At 32.4% G+C, this 20636-nt stretch overlaps 1 long non-coding RNA gene across 1 annotated transcript; it reads right to left on the reverse strand.

Moving 5' to 3' along the window:
* Window positions 1–9944: 9944 nt before the first annotated feature.
* LOC143059451 (uncharacterized) lies at window positions 9945–20429 on the reverse strand. The gene is made up of 3 exons (XR_012973483.1): window positions 20354–20429; window positions 15985–16086; window positions 9945–10631 (listed from the first exon to the last, which is right to left on the reverse strand). It is a non-coding gene; the product is annotated as an uncharacterized LOC143059451 (long non-coding RNA).
* Window positions 20430–20636: the final 207 nt, after the last annotated feature.

Genomic DNA, 20636 nt, shown 5'->3' on the forward strand with positions numbered 1-20636 from the left:
CAAACTCCCTCGAGTCGTCACTATATGTATCTATAAGGAATGGCAAAGAGTACTCGAGTACTCGGGTTCTCGCTCGAAAGGCCGAGTACTCGAGTACTGTTTTAGTACTCGGATACTCGTTTGCTGTTAGACATCTTGAGATATTTCTCTTCACGTTTCCACTCACTTTAGTTCCGATGAAATATCGCCTTTGTTATACTAAAAAACAATTAAGGATGTACTTAGGTGATCTAAGGTAAAATTACATAAATCAAGAATTCAAAATTGATACTTTAAGCTGGAATAGTATTAGAAAAGGATAAAACTAAGCTAAAAATATTGATAGGTCATGGAGCTCTTTTTCGAAATATTTGATTTTATAAAATATGGCGGGAAAAGGCTGACTCGAACTGTTACCTTAATTTTGCATTGGTATTATTTGGGTCTCATATCAAAGAAAAGAAAATCTTCTTCCGAGGGAATGTTTTCATGTGCACCACTTTAAACAAAAAAAATAGAAATTCAAACAGTCTTTCGTCTGAAACTGTTGACCAGATCATATTTCTTACTAAAAACAAAATGACCTGCGGTGTACCCTACGCAACTGATTAGAGACATTTGAACGCTGTTTATATACAGATCAACACTTTCATGGATTAATAATTAACTTATCACAGTGTAAAACTTACCATTGTTCGTTAATCAAGACTTTTATATAAACGTGATTGGTATGAGATGTATATCTAATTTAATTTATTTACTCTCTGTTTGAAACTTAACTAAAGATAGGCGAAAGTACGGAACCAACTTTCAAACCCAAAAGTCAAAAACAAACTGACAATATCATGGTAAAAAAAAGGAAAATAAGACAAACGATGGTGCAAAAAAATCAAAATACAGAAAAAAGTAAGACTGAGCGACACGACAAAGCACGAATAATTTGAAGTCCAATACTGTTATTGACAAATTAATCGACAAGTCGTAATATAAAAATACCGACTCCTCAGGTACTGATGATACAAATGTAATCTTCTTTGTCGGACTTTGTATGCACATATTTTTAATTTAATTGGACTTTTGTTCATTCATATAATTGAATTATATGTCTCTGGGTTCATGAACACGTAAACAAACAATAATTTCTATTGCGATAGGTTATTTGTAGAAACGGCGGTCGGTAATTCATTGTTTAATTTACACAAAAAAAAAACATAAGAGTAAGCTATGTTTGAAATGCATTTGTCTTAATATGTTTATGAAACATGTGAAAGGTGATAACAAAAACACTAAATTCGACCTAAAATCTGAACTTTTCACTTGCGAGTACTCAAATATCATGACCGAGTATCCGAGTATTAAATTTCAGATCTTTTGACATCCCTAGTATTAGTCCGAGATTACTCTGACGTCCAACGGCTGTTTTGCCAGACAAGCTGGGGCCGTGGGACGTCATAGCTCGTCCCATATCAAAAAGTGGATATTTGCCCACCCAAAATAGATGCGCTGCTTCGTCGCTTCTGGTGCCGATTGGGGGCCTTGGAATTATATAAATCGGGCATCAACCTGTTCATTTTTCATTTATCTCTTCATTTATGTAAGTTTCACCTACCTGCCAACCTTTATTTTTCCATATTTTAACAGTTTTCACAGAGACCCATTGATTTCTGCATTTTGACTTTCACTTTCAAAAGGACGTTAAGTTACGAGAGAGTTCGTGGCCTCGAGACTCAAATATGCAAATATTTATATTTTTTCACCTCCTTTATAGGAGATCGATGTTTAACATCTAGAAGCCAACCACGACTTTTCACCTCCTTTACAGGAGATCGGTATTGAGCATTTAGCTCCGACCACGATAACATTCGGAAGCTCTCGGACATTTAAATAACTTGCATCGTAAATGAACGAGGTGTTACATTATGGTCATTTGCACTGTTTTCTCGTGGTCACGTGATAATCTTTGAAAATGAAAGTCAAAATGCAGAAATCGATGGGTCTCTTGTGAAAACTGTTAAAATATGGAAAAATAAAGGTTGGCAGGTAGGTGAAACTTTCATAAATGAAGAGATAAATGAAAAATGAACAGATTGATGCCCTATTTATATAATTCCAAGGCCCTCAATCGGCACCAGAAGCGACAAAGCAGCGCATCTATTTTGGGTGGGCAAATATCCACTTTTTGATATGGGACGAGCTCTGACGTCCCACGGCCTAAGCTTGTCTGGCAAAACAGCCGTTGGACGTCAGAGTAATCTCGGACTACCCTAGTATCTATGCAAAGTTGATATTGAAAAAGTTTATTTAAGTTTAAAAGATTATTTATTATTTATATTTATATAATTATGATTCTTTTCTTCTCATTTTTGCTTTTCATTTGAATCGCCTTTATGTACAGTTTTAATTTTGTGATTGAATATGATACCCATATAAGGCAACGCTTTATTGAAGGTATGTGTAATGTATAATCATAAATATTTGCAAAGTATTAAAGAAACGTTGAACTTTCAGCCATTTTGTACCAAACTAAGAAAAAATGTTAATATAATTTGTTTTAACTTATCTATCAATTCATTGTTTATAGCTACATGTAAGACAATTGTAATGTCGGTCACTTTGTTAACGTGAATATTTTATTTATTAGCCGAAATTGGTTAATTTTATTATTATTTATAGCTCTGTAGACCCGAGACCGGCAATGTAATTATTCCTGTCGGGACTTCCTGCATCCGGCCCGGTCAGGCTCGTTGTCCTCAGGAACTATAAATATGACGTCACTCAACGGGTTCGCGGCAGTCTACACTAAGGATTTGAAATGAGCAGACGCTCATACCGTGTAGCTTGCAAAAAAGGAACTTTACAATGAAAAGTAGACTAGCCGCCATCGTATATTTATTATTCTTGTATGTAACTTATAATCAATCATAACGTATGTCTCTTAATAAGCATCTTGTTTATATTTACGTGGTTTTATAGTTGTCCAATATCCCAGAACTTTGGTAGACAACGGGAACTTACGAAGCCAGTGGCATTAAAAACAACACTCCCGTTACACAATACTATAGTAATTTCTGTTTAGGAGATCTAGAGCAAGTAAATGTATCAAATGCATAGTACAAGTAGTTGATTAAGGATGTTTGCTTGTCATGTTTTGGAATTTTTGTCAGATTTTCGAAATCCTCTGGTGTTATCCATTTGAATGCCTTAAACATTTTTTCCGATGAATCCCCAATTTTCTTTTAATAAATCTTTTACATGTGTAAATATAAGCCATTTGTAAAAGTCTTATAAAATCTTATTTATCTTTTAATAGTTTTTGAGAACTTTAACTGGTCAATGATAAAGCTATGAAAAATCAAAAGAGAGAAAATTTCCCCTCCACAATTCCAATGGCTAATATCTCGAAAATAAGCACATTGACCCCTATATTTTTTTGGCTTTTTTGATTCCTCAATTATCCCAATCAATATTTACTAGTTTTATAGAAGTTATTTATTTTGAAACTTAGCAGCAAACATCCTTAAACGTAGTACGTCAATGTATAACGTTCTACGGGGGAGATCGAGCAATCGTCATAACTCGTCCAATTCCGTACCTTCGTGTAGCGGATAGAAGGAGAGTAGCGGATTGATCCGAGGATTACCGATAGGAAGATCGAGATGCCAGACCTCTGACGTTCGGATTTATATATATATATTTTCATGCATAGTTGATACTAGTGTGTATGCAAATGGATACTCATACCTCGTTTGCATGTACAAATCGAATCGAATTCTGTAATTGCGTGCACATCTTCGTCTTTTTTTAATCGAGTCGAATTCGAATCAAGAAAAAGAGAAAAAACACTAAAAATTCAAACTACAAGATCAGATTTTTGTTAAACTAAAATTTGTTTCAAAATACTCCTTATAGACACATTTGTAATAACCGAAACATTGGAGGCTGACCAATTCTTACATTTATGCAACATTAACTGATTCGAATTAGTTTAATTCGCATTCGAAAGGTTTTAAGTCCTAATATAAGTTCTAATTCGAATTGTGATGCACATCAAAGGAGTAGCTCCGGTAAGAGCCAATTCTGGCCTCAAATTTCAGGTTCATCTGACGAAAGGTTTTAGACACTTTTTAACCACTTAAGTGTCTATTTTAGTTGATTCAATAAGTATATGTAAACGATTTTAACTGATTTACTCATTAAAAACGCTCCGATTCTAGCTTAGATATGAAAAATCTATCAAATATGCCAATAATTGACACTTTTCAGATGGTTTTTGTCAAACATGAAAGTGGCCGCATCCGTGTTGATCCTCAACCTTTATATATGTTATGTATTATCATCAAATACAACTTACATTTCATTATTAAGAATGAACACGAATGCGGCCACTTTCATTTCAGACGGAAACCGTCTAAAATATAACTAAAATGCTAAAATTGTGAAGATTTCAGTAATTTAGCATGACTTAATGATGCTAGTACCAGATATATGTGCTTTGTATTGTCAAACACAGCCCATAGTTATTTAGCAGAAACATTCTACTGTCCAATAAATAACTAAAAGTATACATTTTAACAATTTTGTAAAACCGCTATACTTTGGGGCCAAAAAGAGGTCTTGCTGAACTTACTCCTTTGCTTAACTGTCCGAACGACGTACTTTTAATTTCCATTATCAATTATTTTTTTATAATTTTATTCGAATTACAATTGAGAAAGTGTCCACATCACAGTCTAATTTGAATAAATGCGAACTAACTTATTCGTGTGCCATAATTGCGACGGTGTTATTGAAGACGAAGCGCATGTTTAATTAAGATGTCCTCTTTGTGGCGATTTAAAAAACAATTCAAATTATATCTCTGAAACTTTTAATACTTTAGATGATAAAAATGTTAATGCTTTTATTCTTAGATGTAAATGTGATATTTTATTTTAGGAAGGCATTTAGCTAAGTATAATCAAGGAGGTTATATGACCTCCTTGGTATAATGTAAATACCATGATACTTTATTTTATATTAATGAATGTATCATATCTATGCATTTTATTACTTTTATAATTCTGCACAGTATTGTTTTATAATGTAAACATGTCTAATGTACTTGTTGAGAGATGAGTCTTTAATAAAACATTAAATTGAATTAAATGTTTTTCATCTTAATTTGTTTCATAACAGATGATTGAGATAATAATTGATTGGTTAATGCTATCAATTATTAATTTATTAGCAACATTAATTTATTAAGATAAAAAGGCAGATTGCTATAAATACAAACATTGTCAGCACCACTCCTCTGAAATGACTTCATGTAAATCTGTAGATAATAAGCACATCCAATTGGCCAATTATGATTCAACACTTTTTGGAAAGATATACAATGTACCCCTTTGAAAAAACCCGATCCCGGAGTCCCGATAAAGGTCCTATCCCCCCTCTACAATGTCCCATTTGAACTTTGAATTTTGATTTAAATTAGACTCTAACTACTGCAAACTTTTGTCAGCAAAACTCTTCTGAAACCTACCAATATAATTTTATACATATTATACACGTTATCCATCTGTATATAAAATATATGGAGTCTTCTCACATGTAATATAAAGGTGTTAACGAATATAGCTATATTTTTGAGGAATGTAGAAAAAAATATTGTATGTAGCTGCATTGGTCATAATTGATTTAATGATACACATGTATATATTGTAGTTTCCATTTTCATTTGAATATATGTACAGAATTCCTCTTTATGTTTGAGAGTTTACAATAAAGAATTTGAACTTGACCTTAAAATCTTTATACATAAAATAGACATGTTTCGATATAAAGAAAGGAAGAAATGGGGAATACGCTCTGCATCCTATTGATACATCGAAACAAACAAAAATATTTTATCGGCGAATTCTACAACTATGTTTATAGTATATTCTATTAAAGGACAGACATAAACAGAATCGGCTGAGCTTATACTTAAGAAACTGTGTTTCTTTCAGCGGATAGTGTAGCTACATTTTTTAGTATCATTTGTATAACTTTGAAATTAAACCTGCCGAATAATGCACAAACACTCGGTATATAAGAAAAATAAAGAAATTTCCAGATGTTTATTTATACAAATTACAACAGCAAATAGATTAATAACATAAACATACAAAAAGTCATGTAAAAACAAATACAATGTTGCATCAACAGAAATTACAAGCACAGTCGACAAAGACCACTATAGTACAGTTAAAATTACAATTGAAACTTAAATGTCTCCTATAGCTGTTTTTGAAAAAGGATCCAATTAATAATGATAAGACTTGGTATATTAATCAAGATTGATATACAGTACCTTTGGTTTTTTAAAATTCTGTTTAACTATGTTTGCATACTTTCTATTTCACATCCACAATATATTCACTCTTTTACGTTTTAAATTTGATATTTTTGTTTGGAACTACATATTAAGACCGCCAATATACGATTTAACTTAGTTCCGAAGTCTTCAATGCACAAACACTCTTGTTGAACTAAACGTTTAGTAGTCTCTCTAGTGAAATGTTAATCAAATGACGGAAGTATAAGAAATAGGGCCTTGATATAATGTAGGAACTAAATATGATGGACTATGGGAGAGTCTTGGTGGGGTTTACAGAATAGATAAATATAATAACCCAATCATGTTGTGAAGAGATAATGATAGAGAAATATGAGCAACGAAAGTAAGGAATAGAGAATAAAGGAGTGTAAAACTATAAAAATAGAGCCCCTCACCCAATGGGTTGTCCATGTAATCGCATGATCACAGATGTTTTACCAATATAATTATATAATCATTATTTTTTTTTTAAACAAGATAATTAAATAATCAATATTCAATTATAAATGATCATATATTTAAAACTACAATGCTAGATTATCACATAATCAAAAATTCGTGAAATGTTTAGTTTTGTTATTGCTTGAGCCCCCTGAGGGTTCACTGATAATAATTAGTTAGAAATATAGCCTATGGAGGAATATTCGGAACCTTAATTATGGTTCAATCGGAACATACATGATTGATTCTCCTTGTCTGTGTTAGCTTCCTGCAGTTAAGAGCACCTCCATATGGAGCATTTAAGATATCTAAAACTTCAATGGCAATAAAGAACTTTACACAGAACGCTTACTCACTTATATGCTATATGGTTATAGATAGTTGATAATCTATATAGAAGAAAAAAGAAATAGATTCCCATACGTATAATTCTTAAAGAATAATAATGATTCAAAACATGGACACATGTACCTTTGTCTTTCAAAAATTCATTTAATTTAATCTAGAAATAATTAATGAGGCATTGCGAATTGTTCAACTATTGATCAATAAGTGTAACTCTCCCACGAGACGCATTGAGAGATTAAATGATCTAATATAAAACCATTTTTATAGAGGCATAACTTTCAAGTTTAATATACAAAAGATTTCATTAATAAAACACACGAGGTAAAAAGGGAATGCATTCTCATGGCCTATGGTGAAACGTAAATGTACACAAATATGATCATTGATAATTTAAAAATAACAGTTATTAATGCAGAAGAATTAATTGACACAAAAGAATATCCTTTAAAGATTCTCAACAAAAAAGATTAAACTGCACTTGTTTAATTAATTTTAAGAAACAACTAGAACACACCCGTGATATCGCGGGTCCGTGACTGAATTAAAGTATATAACTATGCGCAAGACTTATTTTTGTATTAGTATTGTCATCTGATAAAGTCATGCCGCCGATTTTGAGATAATTATCACAGTGAGTTTTCTCTGCTTTCAAATCTTTCTGTTTGAACCCGTCTAACTGGAACTTATCAATTATTTGTAATATTAACTATTTGGAAAACAAAAGGTCCTGGGATGGAGTATTTTTTTAATCAACAGCATTGTCCTATATAAGTTAAAAATAAAGTTGAATTCTTTGATTCGCTGTTTTCATGACGTCATGCCCGCTAACAAATTAAAAACTGTACCTATACGCCTTATTTTTAGTATTCGTAGTGTTATCTTATAAAGTCTTACTGATTAAAATACTACAATAGGTAACAATTTGACAATTTAGTAGTGTCAACCCTGTGATAATTTATGACCCGTGTATATAGCATATTAATCCTAAACACACCGTTTGGTGGTGCGCCTGTCAGATGCGGAACGTACAGATAAGGTAATAGGTAACAGGTGAATATGCTATTGGTATCGGTATCGGACTCGACCCGGAACTTCTTTATTATTGGCAATATTAATTACGTGGAAAACAAAAGGGCCTGGAGTGGTGTAATTTTTAATCTACACTTTTGTACTATATTAGTTATATATAAAGTTGAATTCTTTGATTCGTCGTTTTTGCGAGATGACGTCTGACAAATTGGACCTTGTAATTTTAGTATTATAGATACATTTGAGTTTAATGGAAAGTTATGCAAACAAGATATAGGAGCGCCCCCTCCATAGGTGGTATATTTTCACTATCATGCACATATCTGCATCTGTCTGCCGTATTAATACATATCTTAGATAATTTCAAATGGTAAAAAAACATCAAAGTACACTGTCAATATAGGAAGACGGTTTTATGGTCTTCACAGGCAAAATAGAGAGGAAAATTTAGGGAAAATTTGAGGAAAGTTTTTGAATAATAAAATGAATTTTTAAAAATAGGAAAACACCCCACCCCACCCCATCCACCCCCATACTTAAAAAATGACATGATGATGTACGATAACAAAACAACAACTATGCACACAAAGACCAATGTCATTTCTATAGGGTAACATATAGTGTTCAACAATATACAAAAGTTATGTAAATATTACAGAAACAATCAAAACTTTAATATCAACTCTCAATTCTTCAATAACAATATAACTGCAGAAATGAAATACAACAACTACTGACAAGTTTCGATTTCATGACTTTAGAGAGGCGAAAGTAAAGGTGGTGGGGTTGACTTAGTTAATGGAGAAATCAAGCCTCTGCATCTTTTTAAAATTTTGATCATTAGATTAACCAAATTGTATTTTTAAAGGATGCATTGCAAAAGTACAGGAAATCTAAGATATCGGTATAATAAATCTCCGAAACAGTGTTAACTCTAAAATATCGGTATAGTAGATAACAAATCTCCGAAACAGTGGCAACTTTAAAATCTAGGTATAATAGATAACAAAACTCCGAAACAGTGGTATAGTCGTCCTTGCTACATGTATGATAAGTTCTCGCTGTTTCGGAGTAAATAGTTGTTTCGTGCCATGCTCTGTGTTCATTTTAATATGGGTAGGCATTATTTTTATCAATATCTGAATACTGAGCGTAAGCGTTGAATTTACCGGTGGATCACCGACTTTCGGCAGGAAAACTGAGATTATATTCCGAGTTAATTAAGATTTGAGTCAACCACACCTGTCACGTGGGTGGTTCGGACTGTTTAACTCCGTGTTGACATGCTTGTAGTACCACCATTACTTGTTTCTATCCATTGGAAGGTCGACTTTTATATCTATATGGACCTTCCCGTGGATATAAACAAGTACCTATAAGTTAAACAGCAGTTTGACTGCATAGACTGATTGACCAACGATACATTAAGCTGGTTGGTAGATAAGGTGTATTTTCTGTTGTGTTATTTCTTTTTATTTCGAGTATTTGAGTATGGAGATGAGACCTAATATCTTATAACTATTCACTTCAAAAAAACAAATAACAAATTTTGATAGTCAATTTCGAGACCTAAAATAAGGTTGGTAGAAAAACCTAAGCACAATAAAAAAATTATTGTTTTTATCTTGCCACTCTGTTCGAACACCGAATTAAAGGATGTTCACTACTCTCTTTCAAAATAAAAAGCTTCGCTACTCTGTTTTAAAAAAAAGCTCCGCTACTCTGTTTTAAAAAAAAAGCTTCGCTACTCTGTTTCAAAATAAAAAGCTATTCAAAAGACTTATAACTTAGTATATAATTAAAGGAACTAAAGAAGCAGAAAAAAAATAGGGTCCGTTTGCTTGTTTCCGAGATATTAGCCATTGAAATTTTGGCGGGAAAATGTTCTCTGGATTTTTTATATCTTAATCATTGACAAGTTTAAGTTTTCAAAAACTATTAAAAAATAACAAAGGTTTTACAAGAATTTAACAGATGGCTTATAATCATACATGTAAAAGATTTATAAAAAGAAAAAATTGGGTTAGTGGGCATTTTTTAAATCCAAAAATCTGACAAACTTTCCAAAACATGACAAGCGAACATTGATGATGTTTCTACAATCCGTTGAACCTATGGAGAATAGCGACAACGCGTGAATGATTATGTAATGTTGTTATTATTACAAAGTATTACAATATACATAGCTACATGTATGGCATTTAAATAACAATGTGTTTAAAGTGAATATAAACAATAATGTTTAAAAGCAACATCAGTTTTAATTTCTTTTCTTGTCTGCTTTATCTGGCATGGACCAACTTAGAAGTGTATCATCATCGTAAATCAGGTTGCGTATTCTCAGTGCTTCATAAAGGACGCCTTGACTAATCAAAATGTCCAAAACGAAAATGTTTCAATAATCCAAAACAAATTCAAATTGTTTCCTTTTATCTTCTAAAATGTGTGTTGTGTCAATATCACTCATGAATGTCTGTAAAATATAATGATTGACAAGAATACTGTATACAATTTATATGTAATGATAAGAAGATATAATTGCCTACGAGACAACACTCCGCCAAAGACCAAATGACATAGAAATTAACAACTATAGGTTACCGTACGGCCTTCAACAATGAGCAAAACCAATACCGCATAAGCAGCGATAGAAGTCTCCGAAATGACAAATGTAAAATAATTCAAACGAGAAAACGAACGGCCTGATTTATGTACAAAAACAATGAACAAAAAAAAATGATATACAGCAACAAACGACAACCACTGATTGTCTTTGAGGCGGAAGCGCTTCATTTTAAAATTGTGCGCTCAATCAAAGCTATAAAAACCCTATAAATAAATAATATGTGTATGCTACAGCCATGAAATGTAAGAGTTATTTGAAGCTTTTCGTTTGTTTTTCTATGCATTGTTTTAACAATGTGCAGTCCTAGATGTTATATTTTTTACGGAAATATAATTTGATATGGGTGTTCAATGCCTAGAATTCTTAGCTAAAAGTTCCAGTACATCTCTAACAATCAATCGGTAATCTCCGGGTGAATCATCCGCTACTCGCCATGAAGGAACGGAATCGACCGAGTTGTGACGAATGCACCAACATTCCTCATTGTTGAGGGGCTAGATGAGGAGTCCTTCATTCTGTATTCATTACATGTTTAGGTCATTTTTCTCTTATCTTTATATTTAAACACCTCATTGTTCTCAATTTTTATGTTATGGCCTATTTTTCTCTTTTCTTTAAAATATTTGCCCTTTATTCTGAACTTCTTGCCTTTTTATTCTATAAACCCGACACAAACCTTTATTATTGGTTTGAAATACATTGTATTTGATAATGACATGTGTCGCTTAAACGGTGTGAAATCTAGTGACAAAATATTACTTCCCCTGTAAACACTGAAAACTTGACCAATGTCAATGTTTGTCCCATTTTAGCAAGGACGCTGTCAATTATGGATTCACAGAAAAACGTTCTGGTAAAAAGTAAAAATAGAAATAAAAAAAAAAAAATTCCACTCAATGTTATCATTTTCCTCCTTAAGTGGCCAACGACGAGTACAAGCTAGATCAGAGGAAGTCAGGGATAAAAATCCAAAGGAATCGATTGAAATGCATCACTTTTAAATTAATTTACTAAGCAAAATCATACAGACCTTATCTCGATGTAAACATAAAATGTGAATAGATCGAGAAGACCGCACATACTTTTACAAAACTCGAGACGACCTTTTCTTAAAATTGTATACAAAATAGTAGAAAGATACCAGGGCCCGTAAGCATAAAGCTACTTAAGTTAAGATTTTCCTTAGTAAACACTTAAGATAAGGAAACTCCGCCCTTTTTATCTAAGTGGTATGCATAAAAAATCTTAAACTAAGTATTTCCTAAGTAAAATCTTAGTTGTTTTAGGTCACGCCCACAAAACTTAAGTGGTATGCATAAAACTCCTTATACTACGAAAACGCCTTAGATAACACTTAAGTCTAAGGTACCTATAGAGCTACCTTAAATTTTCTAAAATAGTTAAAAATCAGTCGGAAGTTTGCGTTTTTGGTAGAACATTAATATGTTACCTACAATTTGATTGCTTAATATATATATATCAGTAATAAAGTACTAATTATTCGTTTATTTATTGCTAAATAATCAGTAACTATGAAAGATCATCGTTATTTTCTTCAAATTACGTAAAATCAACAAATCAAGAGATCACAGTGGGTTTATATATATTATATTTCCCAATCTCGATGTTATGTATACCGAAAAGTACTCAGTTTTTACACACATGTAAATCATGGTACTACAATGTATTTTTCTTTTGTTTACTATGTATGTGCACGGGTTTTTTTTAATTGTTAAAATACACCGCGCGCTATCAATTGTAACCGTTAGTTAAAACCGAAACAAGGAATGAAGAGAGCTTACAAAACCACATTTTAGATACGTGTTGGGGTGCCTTTTTTTTGGGGGGGGGGGGGAGGAGGGCGTCATTTGAATTTTCAATTCAGTTTTATTCTAAAGATGTAGGGCATATCCTAAAAAAAAATCACTTACAGGAACAAAATCGAAAAGTTTTAAGACCTACCCAGAGGTGGATTTCTTTCATAAGGGGAGGAGGAGCATGGACTTCCATTTTGTTGAGACAATCAGTTAGATTGTTTAGAATCACTGTTACGGCAGTCAGAAGTCCCCCATGGAATTCGTCGGTTATTGTAGGACTTTTGAAAAATACTTTATTTTATATATGGATTTCTGAAAAAAATTCTACCCTCCCCCTTTCTTTGTTGTTAAGGGAAGTGATAAAAATTAAAATGTTAATTTCACATCAAAATAGATTTTTTTAAACCATAAGCAAATATAAGCAAGGGGTCTGGAAAGGGAGATGGCAAAGCATAATAAGCTGAACGATAAGTGAACATTTTATTGAAAAAAGTGATTTGTAAAATTAATTGTTAGCACATGCTTACAATGCTACACTCAGTCTTGTGCTACACCACTGAAACCTTGATTATGTTTTGTTAGAGTTTAAAACATATCGTTGTCCCCAGAAAATATCACAACCATGAAAGATAACTAAAGATTAAGTAGAGGAAAGTTTTGGATTACCGAAATATTTTTCTTCCAATGCTCATCCGTCAAAACATCAACCATAAAAAGCATTGTCTTGTATGCGCCAATCCATCATTAAACTATGTTACGTTCTATTGAATTGTTTTACATACCTATATCAATTTAACCGCAGCTCTTTAAAATAAAAGCATGCATTGATCAAGAAATTTAAATAATCAAAACAAACTTTTACATGGATAAGTACATGTGATGAGCTAATATCATACGGTAACTAGAGAAAGGTTCCGATTTAAGTATTCCTTAGTTAAGTGAAGACTTAAGTAAGTTTATGCATATCATTTAAGAATTCGATTTAACTAAGAAATTCTTAGTGAAATCTAAGTTTAAGGAATACTTAAGTTAAGATGTTTTATGCATACGGCCCCTGCTTTATAAAAAAAAGTCATCTTTCATTTTTTAACCTGCACAGATCTAGAAACACTTTTAAATGTTTATATTCACGAAAAACAATAGTTCTCTATTGCATATACATGTGTCAAGAGCAGATCGGTGTGCTCGATAACTTAGGTGTGAAAAAAATAAGCATTATTTGGGAACATGTAACATACTAAGGACTTTTTGGAACACTCATAAAATTGGTGACTTGAATTTTGTATGTACATGATTTTTTCCATTTTTTTTTATCAATATGCAGCAATGATTGGCAGTTTTTAAATTTCAATTCCGCAGGCTTCTCAAGCAATTATCTCGATAAATACTGAACATGAAACATCGTGTATTTGCATGTACATTTCTAATTACACAGTTTAACAAATAAATTCTTTAAAATGTATAATTATTATTTAAAAATAACTTTTGATCAGTATCGTCACCGGTATTGTTTTATTATTGACTTTCTCGACTCTATCATAAGAAGAGTGAATTTTCTTTTGTTTTCGTTCACTGGATATCACTCTGAACATGGCCGTGTAGTATGACCATTTTCATATTATCGACTATTGTCTCCGAAGTTTATATTTTTTCGACAGGTTACCTACTCAGAGGTACGACATCCTGGTACCAAGCCAAGTAAGAGCAACGTAAAGAAGCAAAATGAAGCTTTCAATCGATACAACTTTGGGGAAAATTAACTGCTTTATATTTTTTTAACACGAGAAAATCATCGGAAAACAGTTAACTTTCCCTTCAAATTACATGGATTATATGTTTGATTTTACTTATTTTGGTTGCTCTTACTTGACCGAGGATGAGGATGTCCTACCACAGCAAATGTAACCTGTCGAAAAATTATATAATCTGGAGTCAAAAGTAGTCTATGTACTAGTATAAATTACGAACGAGATTGGCTGAGTTGTAGAATTTCAAAGGAGGAAATTTCTTAGCATGTAGATACTAGATGTTCGTATATGCCAAAAATGTAAGATACCAAATATAATACTGCGACAAGACTCAACCCGGTACCTTCTATTGTTCGGATTGTCACTCGAGTGTTATCCCTTAATGATGTAGTTAGGTGAAATTATAAAAATATATTATACTTTATAATTGATATTATAAGTCAGAAGAGCATCAGTTCAGGAACAAAATAAGCTTGAAATATTGATAGGTTATGGACAACTATTTTGAGATATTTAATTTTTAATTAATGGCGGGAAAAGGGTGACTCGGATTTTTATTGTATATTTAGCTTTGATATTATATATTTGGGACTCAAATCGTAAAGAAAAATGAAGAATCTTCTTAAAGTTTCGTAGTGTCCTTTTAATGAACTATTGAAGTCTTCTATGAAAAGAAAAGTGGGTGATAAGGGGCAAAATACGTATGATTTTGCATATTAGGAAATGTGTCAACACGGTACATTGTACCTTCTACCATTCTCAATGTCACCTAAATTTTCTCCCAAAATAAACTTTAACTGACTGCTGAGACTCCAAGAGATTTCTGGAATTTTTTTAGGGTTTGTTAAACTGACCAAAAACACTCTTTAAATGTTGAAAATTAGAATTCGACAGCCAAGATATATTCTGGAAAATCAAACATATGCAAATTATATGCAAATAAGTTGACTCTTGATACTGTAACTGATGCTGATCATTTATATTAAACTATGTATTGATTGATGGCATGGAAAGGGGGGCGTGGTATAATTTTGATTTATATATGTGCCATGGTTGTCTTACCGGGGAATTATTATTGAGGAGCCAGGTCTGCCGCCGTTTTTACAGACTTCTGACAAAACATTGTCCAATTTGACCTTGATTTTACAGATCAGATTTTCACGAATTGTATGATTGAACTCCCTGTTCTCAATACAGATCAGCTGGGGAAATTCTAAAAAAGAATTGAGGGTTTTATGAACTATCAACGGATAGCGGTTTCAATCACGACTACATGCGGGATTGGGAGCGAAGAGGTTATTCGTATTTTGAAGTTCCCTCATCCTTAGGTCTTTCGTTTCTGCGTGTCTGGTAATTATCTCAGATAACTTTTGGTTAGAACGATAGCAAATTACGTAGTACTTGTAGTTAGCTCTCCCTTATTGTTAATTTCTAGTACATTTCAACTAAATTATATCATGAAACACCGGTACCAGAACAGGAAAAAAAACGAATATTATATTCGTGCACCAAATTATACATTTTAAACTAAAGATAATGTAAACTTGAGCGGATTTGTGTTTGTCGTGTTTTAACCACTGATTGATGCTTAATGAGATGTGCACGAAGACTGAGTTAGGTAAAATCTCTACTTACATTCACAGTAAGTTCCATAAAAACGGGTCAGACAATTGCAATACCAGCCATTTCCAGAAACTACACAATACCCTCGATAGTTACAGTTCCCATCGGTGCAACCTATAAATAATAAAATATAAATTGAATTTTTTTCAAGTTACAATTAATAATATCTTAAGTCTTTGCCTCCGTTTCAAAACCCAAACGACGACAACTGATTTTTTCTAAGAACGGATGAAAGATTGTGTGTTGTAAAATCGTGTCATGACTTGATATCAAGTACTGTCATAACACTACAGGGAGATAACTCTGTAAAATTCAGCTGAACGTTTTAAATAATCACGTTCTATTGTTCAAAAAATATAAAGCTACTCAATGATCAAAATTAATGTTTGTCAAATCCCTATATATATTCAATGAAATTTTTCCGATAAAGTGTGTGTTCGAGTTTTTTATTTTTTTTTTATTTTTGTCAAAGGGTCAAAGTAAATATATCGTCATAATTTTATGAAAATTAAACGAGCCAAATAAATTTAGTCAATGTGTTTGGTACCACCTTAATAATTATTTGGAATAAAATTGAGAAAGGAAATGGTGAATATGCAAAGCGACAACCACCCGACCATAGAGCAGATAACAGCCGAAGGCAACCAATGGGTCTTCAATGTAGCGAGAATTCCCGCACCCGTAGGTGTCCTTCAGCTGGCCCCTAAAAATATGCATAATAGTACAGTGATAATGGACGTCATACTAAACTCCGAATTATACACAAGAAACTAAAATTTAAAATCATACAAGACTAACAAAGGCCAGAGGCTCCTGACTTGGGACAGGCGCAAAATTGCGGCGGGGTTAAACATGTTTATGAGATCTCAACCCTCCCCCTATACCTCTAGCCAATGTAGAAAAGTAAAAGAATAACAATACGCACATTAAAATTCAGTTCAAGAGAAGTCCGAGTCCGATGTCAAAAGATGTAACAAAAGAAAATAAATAAAATGACAATAATACATAAATAACAACAGACTACTAGCAGTTAACTGACATGCCAGCTCCAGACCTCAATTAAACTGATTGAAGGATTATGTCTTCATCATATGAATATCAGGCACAATACCTCCCATTAGGGGTTTAGTATCATACTATCATAAAATATATGAGAAGAACATAACCCGTGTCATACCAACAACTGTTTTTTTTAGAAATAAATGTGTTTAGTTCCGATGCAAATACCCTATCAGTGAATCAATATTAAAGCCAAAATATGCAATCTTTAATGACCTGACAACAGTATCGTAACTATATCCCCTTCTTATAAGTCTATTTAAAGGTTTTGTTAGTTTCTGAGGAGAATACTGACATTTTTGTGCTTTATAAAGAATATTTCCATAAAAAATTGGATGTGAAATACCTGAACGTATAAGATGTCTGCATGTTGAGTTATATTTACGAATTATTTCCTTATACCGGTGATAAAATTTAGTAAATGTTTTGACCAGTTTGTGATATCGAAAACCCTGGTGTTATAATTTTTCAGTAATACATAAATTTCTCTCGCTAAAATCTAATACGTTGTTACATACACGAGCGAATCGTACAAGTTGAGATATATAAACACCATAAGATGGTGACAAGGGAACGTCACCATCTAAAAATGGATAATTAACAATAGGGAATGAAAAATCATCTCTTTTATCATAAATTTTTGTATTAAGCTTCCCGTTTATGATATACTGTGGATTCATTTATTTTCGTGGGTACCAATTTTCGTGGTTTGAGGAAAATTTACCTTTTCGTGGATATATAATTTCGTGGTTTTGACAAAGTCCACACTCATTTCTTTAGAAAATTCGTAATTCGTTGAACATTAGAATTCGTGGTTCTCCAGTACCCACGAAATCCACGAAAATTGGTATCCAACGAATATTAATGAATCCACAGTAGATATCAAGATCGAGGAAAGGGCAGTGATCATTATTATCATTAGCTTTATTCAAAGTAAGTTCTACAGGATAAATTTCTTTAGTATACATACTGAAGTCGTCATTATTGAGAGCCAATATATCATCTAAATATCTAAAAGTATTGTTAAATTTTTGTATCAAATGCTGTTTTGATGGGTCTTTGCTAATTTTAGTCATAAATTGTAACTCATAGCAATACAAAAACAGGTCCGCAATAAGTGGTGCACAGTTAGTCCCCATTGGAATTCCAATAACTTGACGATATACGGAATCTCCAAAGCGAACAAAAATGTTATCAAGTAAAAATTCAAGCGCATAAATAGTATCAAAGCATGTCCAATTGACATAATTCTTTTGTTTATTGCTACTAAAAAATGATCTAAAAGAATTTGAACATATGTACTCGCATTCCGACTTTTTAAATGCCCAGTTAATTAGGGATGTGATTTTTTTCTTAATAAGAATATGAGGCAAAGTGGTATATAGGGTAGACAAATCAAAACTTTGAACAGATTCAAAATCACCAATATATGCATGCAATTTATCAAGTACTTCCAACGAGTTTTTGACACTCCAAAAGTAATTAATTCCACTATTTTCAAAGGCCTTATTTGAACAATGTATTATCAGGTTTTTTATTGTACCAAGTGTACTAGTAAGTAAAACAGACAATTTAGTAGTTGAACAATGGCTAGAAGATGAAATAAATCTATATTTGTAAGGTTTTTTGTGCAGCTTCGGAAGCCAGTACATAGTTGGGACTTTCATTGTGTTTGGTTCTGCTTGTAAAGAAGTAGCTAAAAGTTTATGTTTGTTACAGATGTCTTTTTCTGAAAAGGAAGTCATTTGGAATGTTGGTGAATTCGTGATTTCCTTTTGCAGAACCTCTATATAAAATGTACGTCAAACAATAATGATATTATTAGCAGCTTTATCAGCCGGGACAAAAACAAATTCCTTGGCTAGTTCTGTTAGTTTATTTTTGATACGCGAAATAGGGTTTTTATAGTTTTTGTTAAGAGTAAAATGTTCTTTAAAATATTGTATTCGAATATCAACTAACTTCATTACTGAATTAAAAAAAGAGTCCAAAGATTTTTTGTCAGCTTTTCCCCGTTTTACCCATTTCAAACAGTAGGCACGGAGTGAGTCGTGGATGATATTACGACACTCATTCCAGCTAATAGTTGACGGGGGACAATATTTAGGTCCTTTACTGAGAAATGATTTTAACTCTCGGTCACGAACGATGTTAAGGTCTCCTGTTATAACATGGGAAATTGGGCCATAGGTGTATTCTGAATTACTGCAATTACACGACATAGGTGTATTTTCAGTGATATTTACATCTTTACACAATTGGCTATAATTAAACACATATTTTCGGGTTGATTTCTTGTAAATATAACAAATGAGAGGGAGTTAAGTATTATCAAAATATCAAGGAATTTGGTCTTTAACAGAATGGTCGTTACAAATACCGGCAATATTTACAAAAGCAAAACCTTTATTGACATACTTTATTTTAATAAAATGTTTATTATGATCTTCAGGGCGATCAATTTTTGGAAACAGTTTAGAATAACAATATGCCATTATAATTTGGACAATTTCATACTTAGGACTGTAATATGAAATTGTGTTGCAATCCTCTAAAATTTTATTTAATTTATTTATAGGTAAAGAACAAAGCTTGGTTAACAGATAATATATAATATGGATTTTTTATTTAAAGGGTTAATATTTTACAACCTTAAAAATTACTTGAGTTTTACAAGTCGATGAACTTTGATGAGAAACATGACGGGTAGCATTTAATTTGTGGAGCAGGTACTGCTCACCTACCCGCAGCACGTGAGTTCATCCCGAGGTTCTTATTACTCCACCTTTAGTTTTCTATGTTTTTTAGACTTGCTCGGTATTTTTGTCGTATTCCGTTTTTGCCATGGCGTTGATTTTTATTCTTTCAAAATGTTGAAAGCCCAATCGTTTTTTTTCCGCCTCTTTGTTCTAAAAAGGCGGTTAGTTAAAATATTTTTCCATGCAATTAATATAGTGAACTCCAAGAGATTTCTGGAAAAATCTTGGGATGTAAAACTGACCAAAACACTCTATTAATGTTGAAAATCAGAAGAAACAAATTGGGTGATACTGATTCGAACCCAAGGTATGTTCATGTGAAGTTAAATTGTTGCTCCCTTAATTCCCCTTAATTGTTAATTTCTAGTACATTTCAACTAAATTATATCATGAAAAAACAGAACAGGAAAAGGAAACAAATAGTATCTTCGTGCACCATTATACATTTTAAACTAAAGATAATGTAAACTTGAGCGGATTTGTGTTTGTCGTGTTTTAATTACCACTGACTGATGCTTAATGAGATTTGCACTAAGACTGAGTTCGGTAATATCTCTACTTACTTTCACAGTTAGTTCCATAATAACCGGCCTGGCAATTGCAATTCCAGCCAGATCCAGAAACTACACAATACCCATGATAGCCACACATCTTATTGGTGCATGGAGTGTCTGGAAAATAGAAATTGAATTTATTTCAAGTTACAATTAATAATATCGGAATTATTTGCCTCGATTTCAAAATCGTGTCATGATATGATATGATATCAAGGATTTTAAAAGGACCAAAACACTTGATAATATTATAAACTTAGTTTTAAACTGATAAGGTTAAAAATCAATTTTC

The sequence above is a fragment of the Mytilus galloprovincialis genome, chromosome 14 (assembly GCF_965363235.1).
Source record: "Mytilus galloprovincialis chromosome 14, xbMytGall1.hap1.1, whole genome shotgun sequence".
In the NCBI taxonomy this organism is placed as follows: Eukaryota; Metazoa; Mollusca; class Bivalvia; order Mytilida; family Mytilidae; genus Mytilus; species Mytilus galloprovincialis.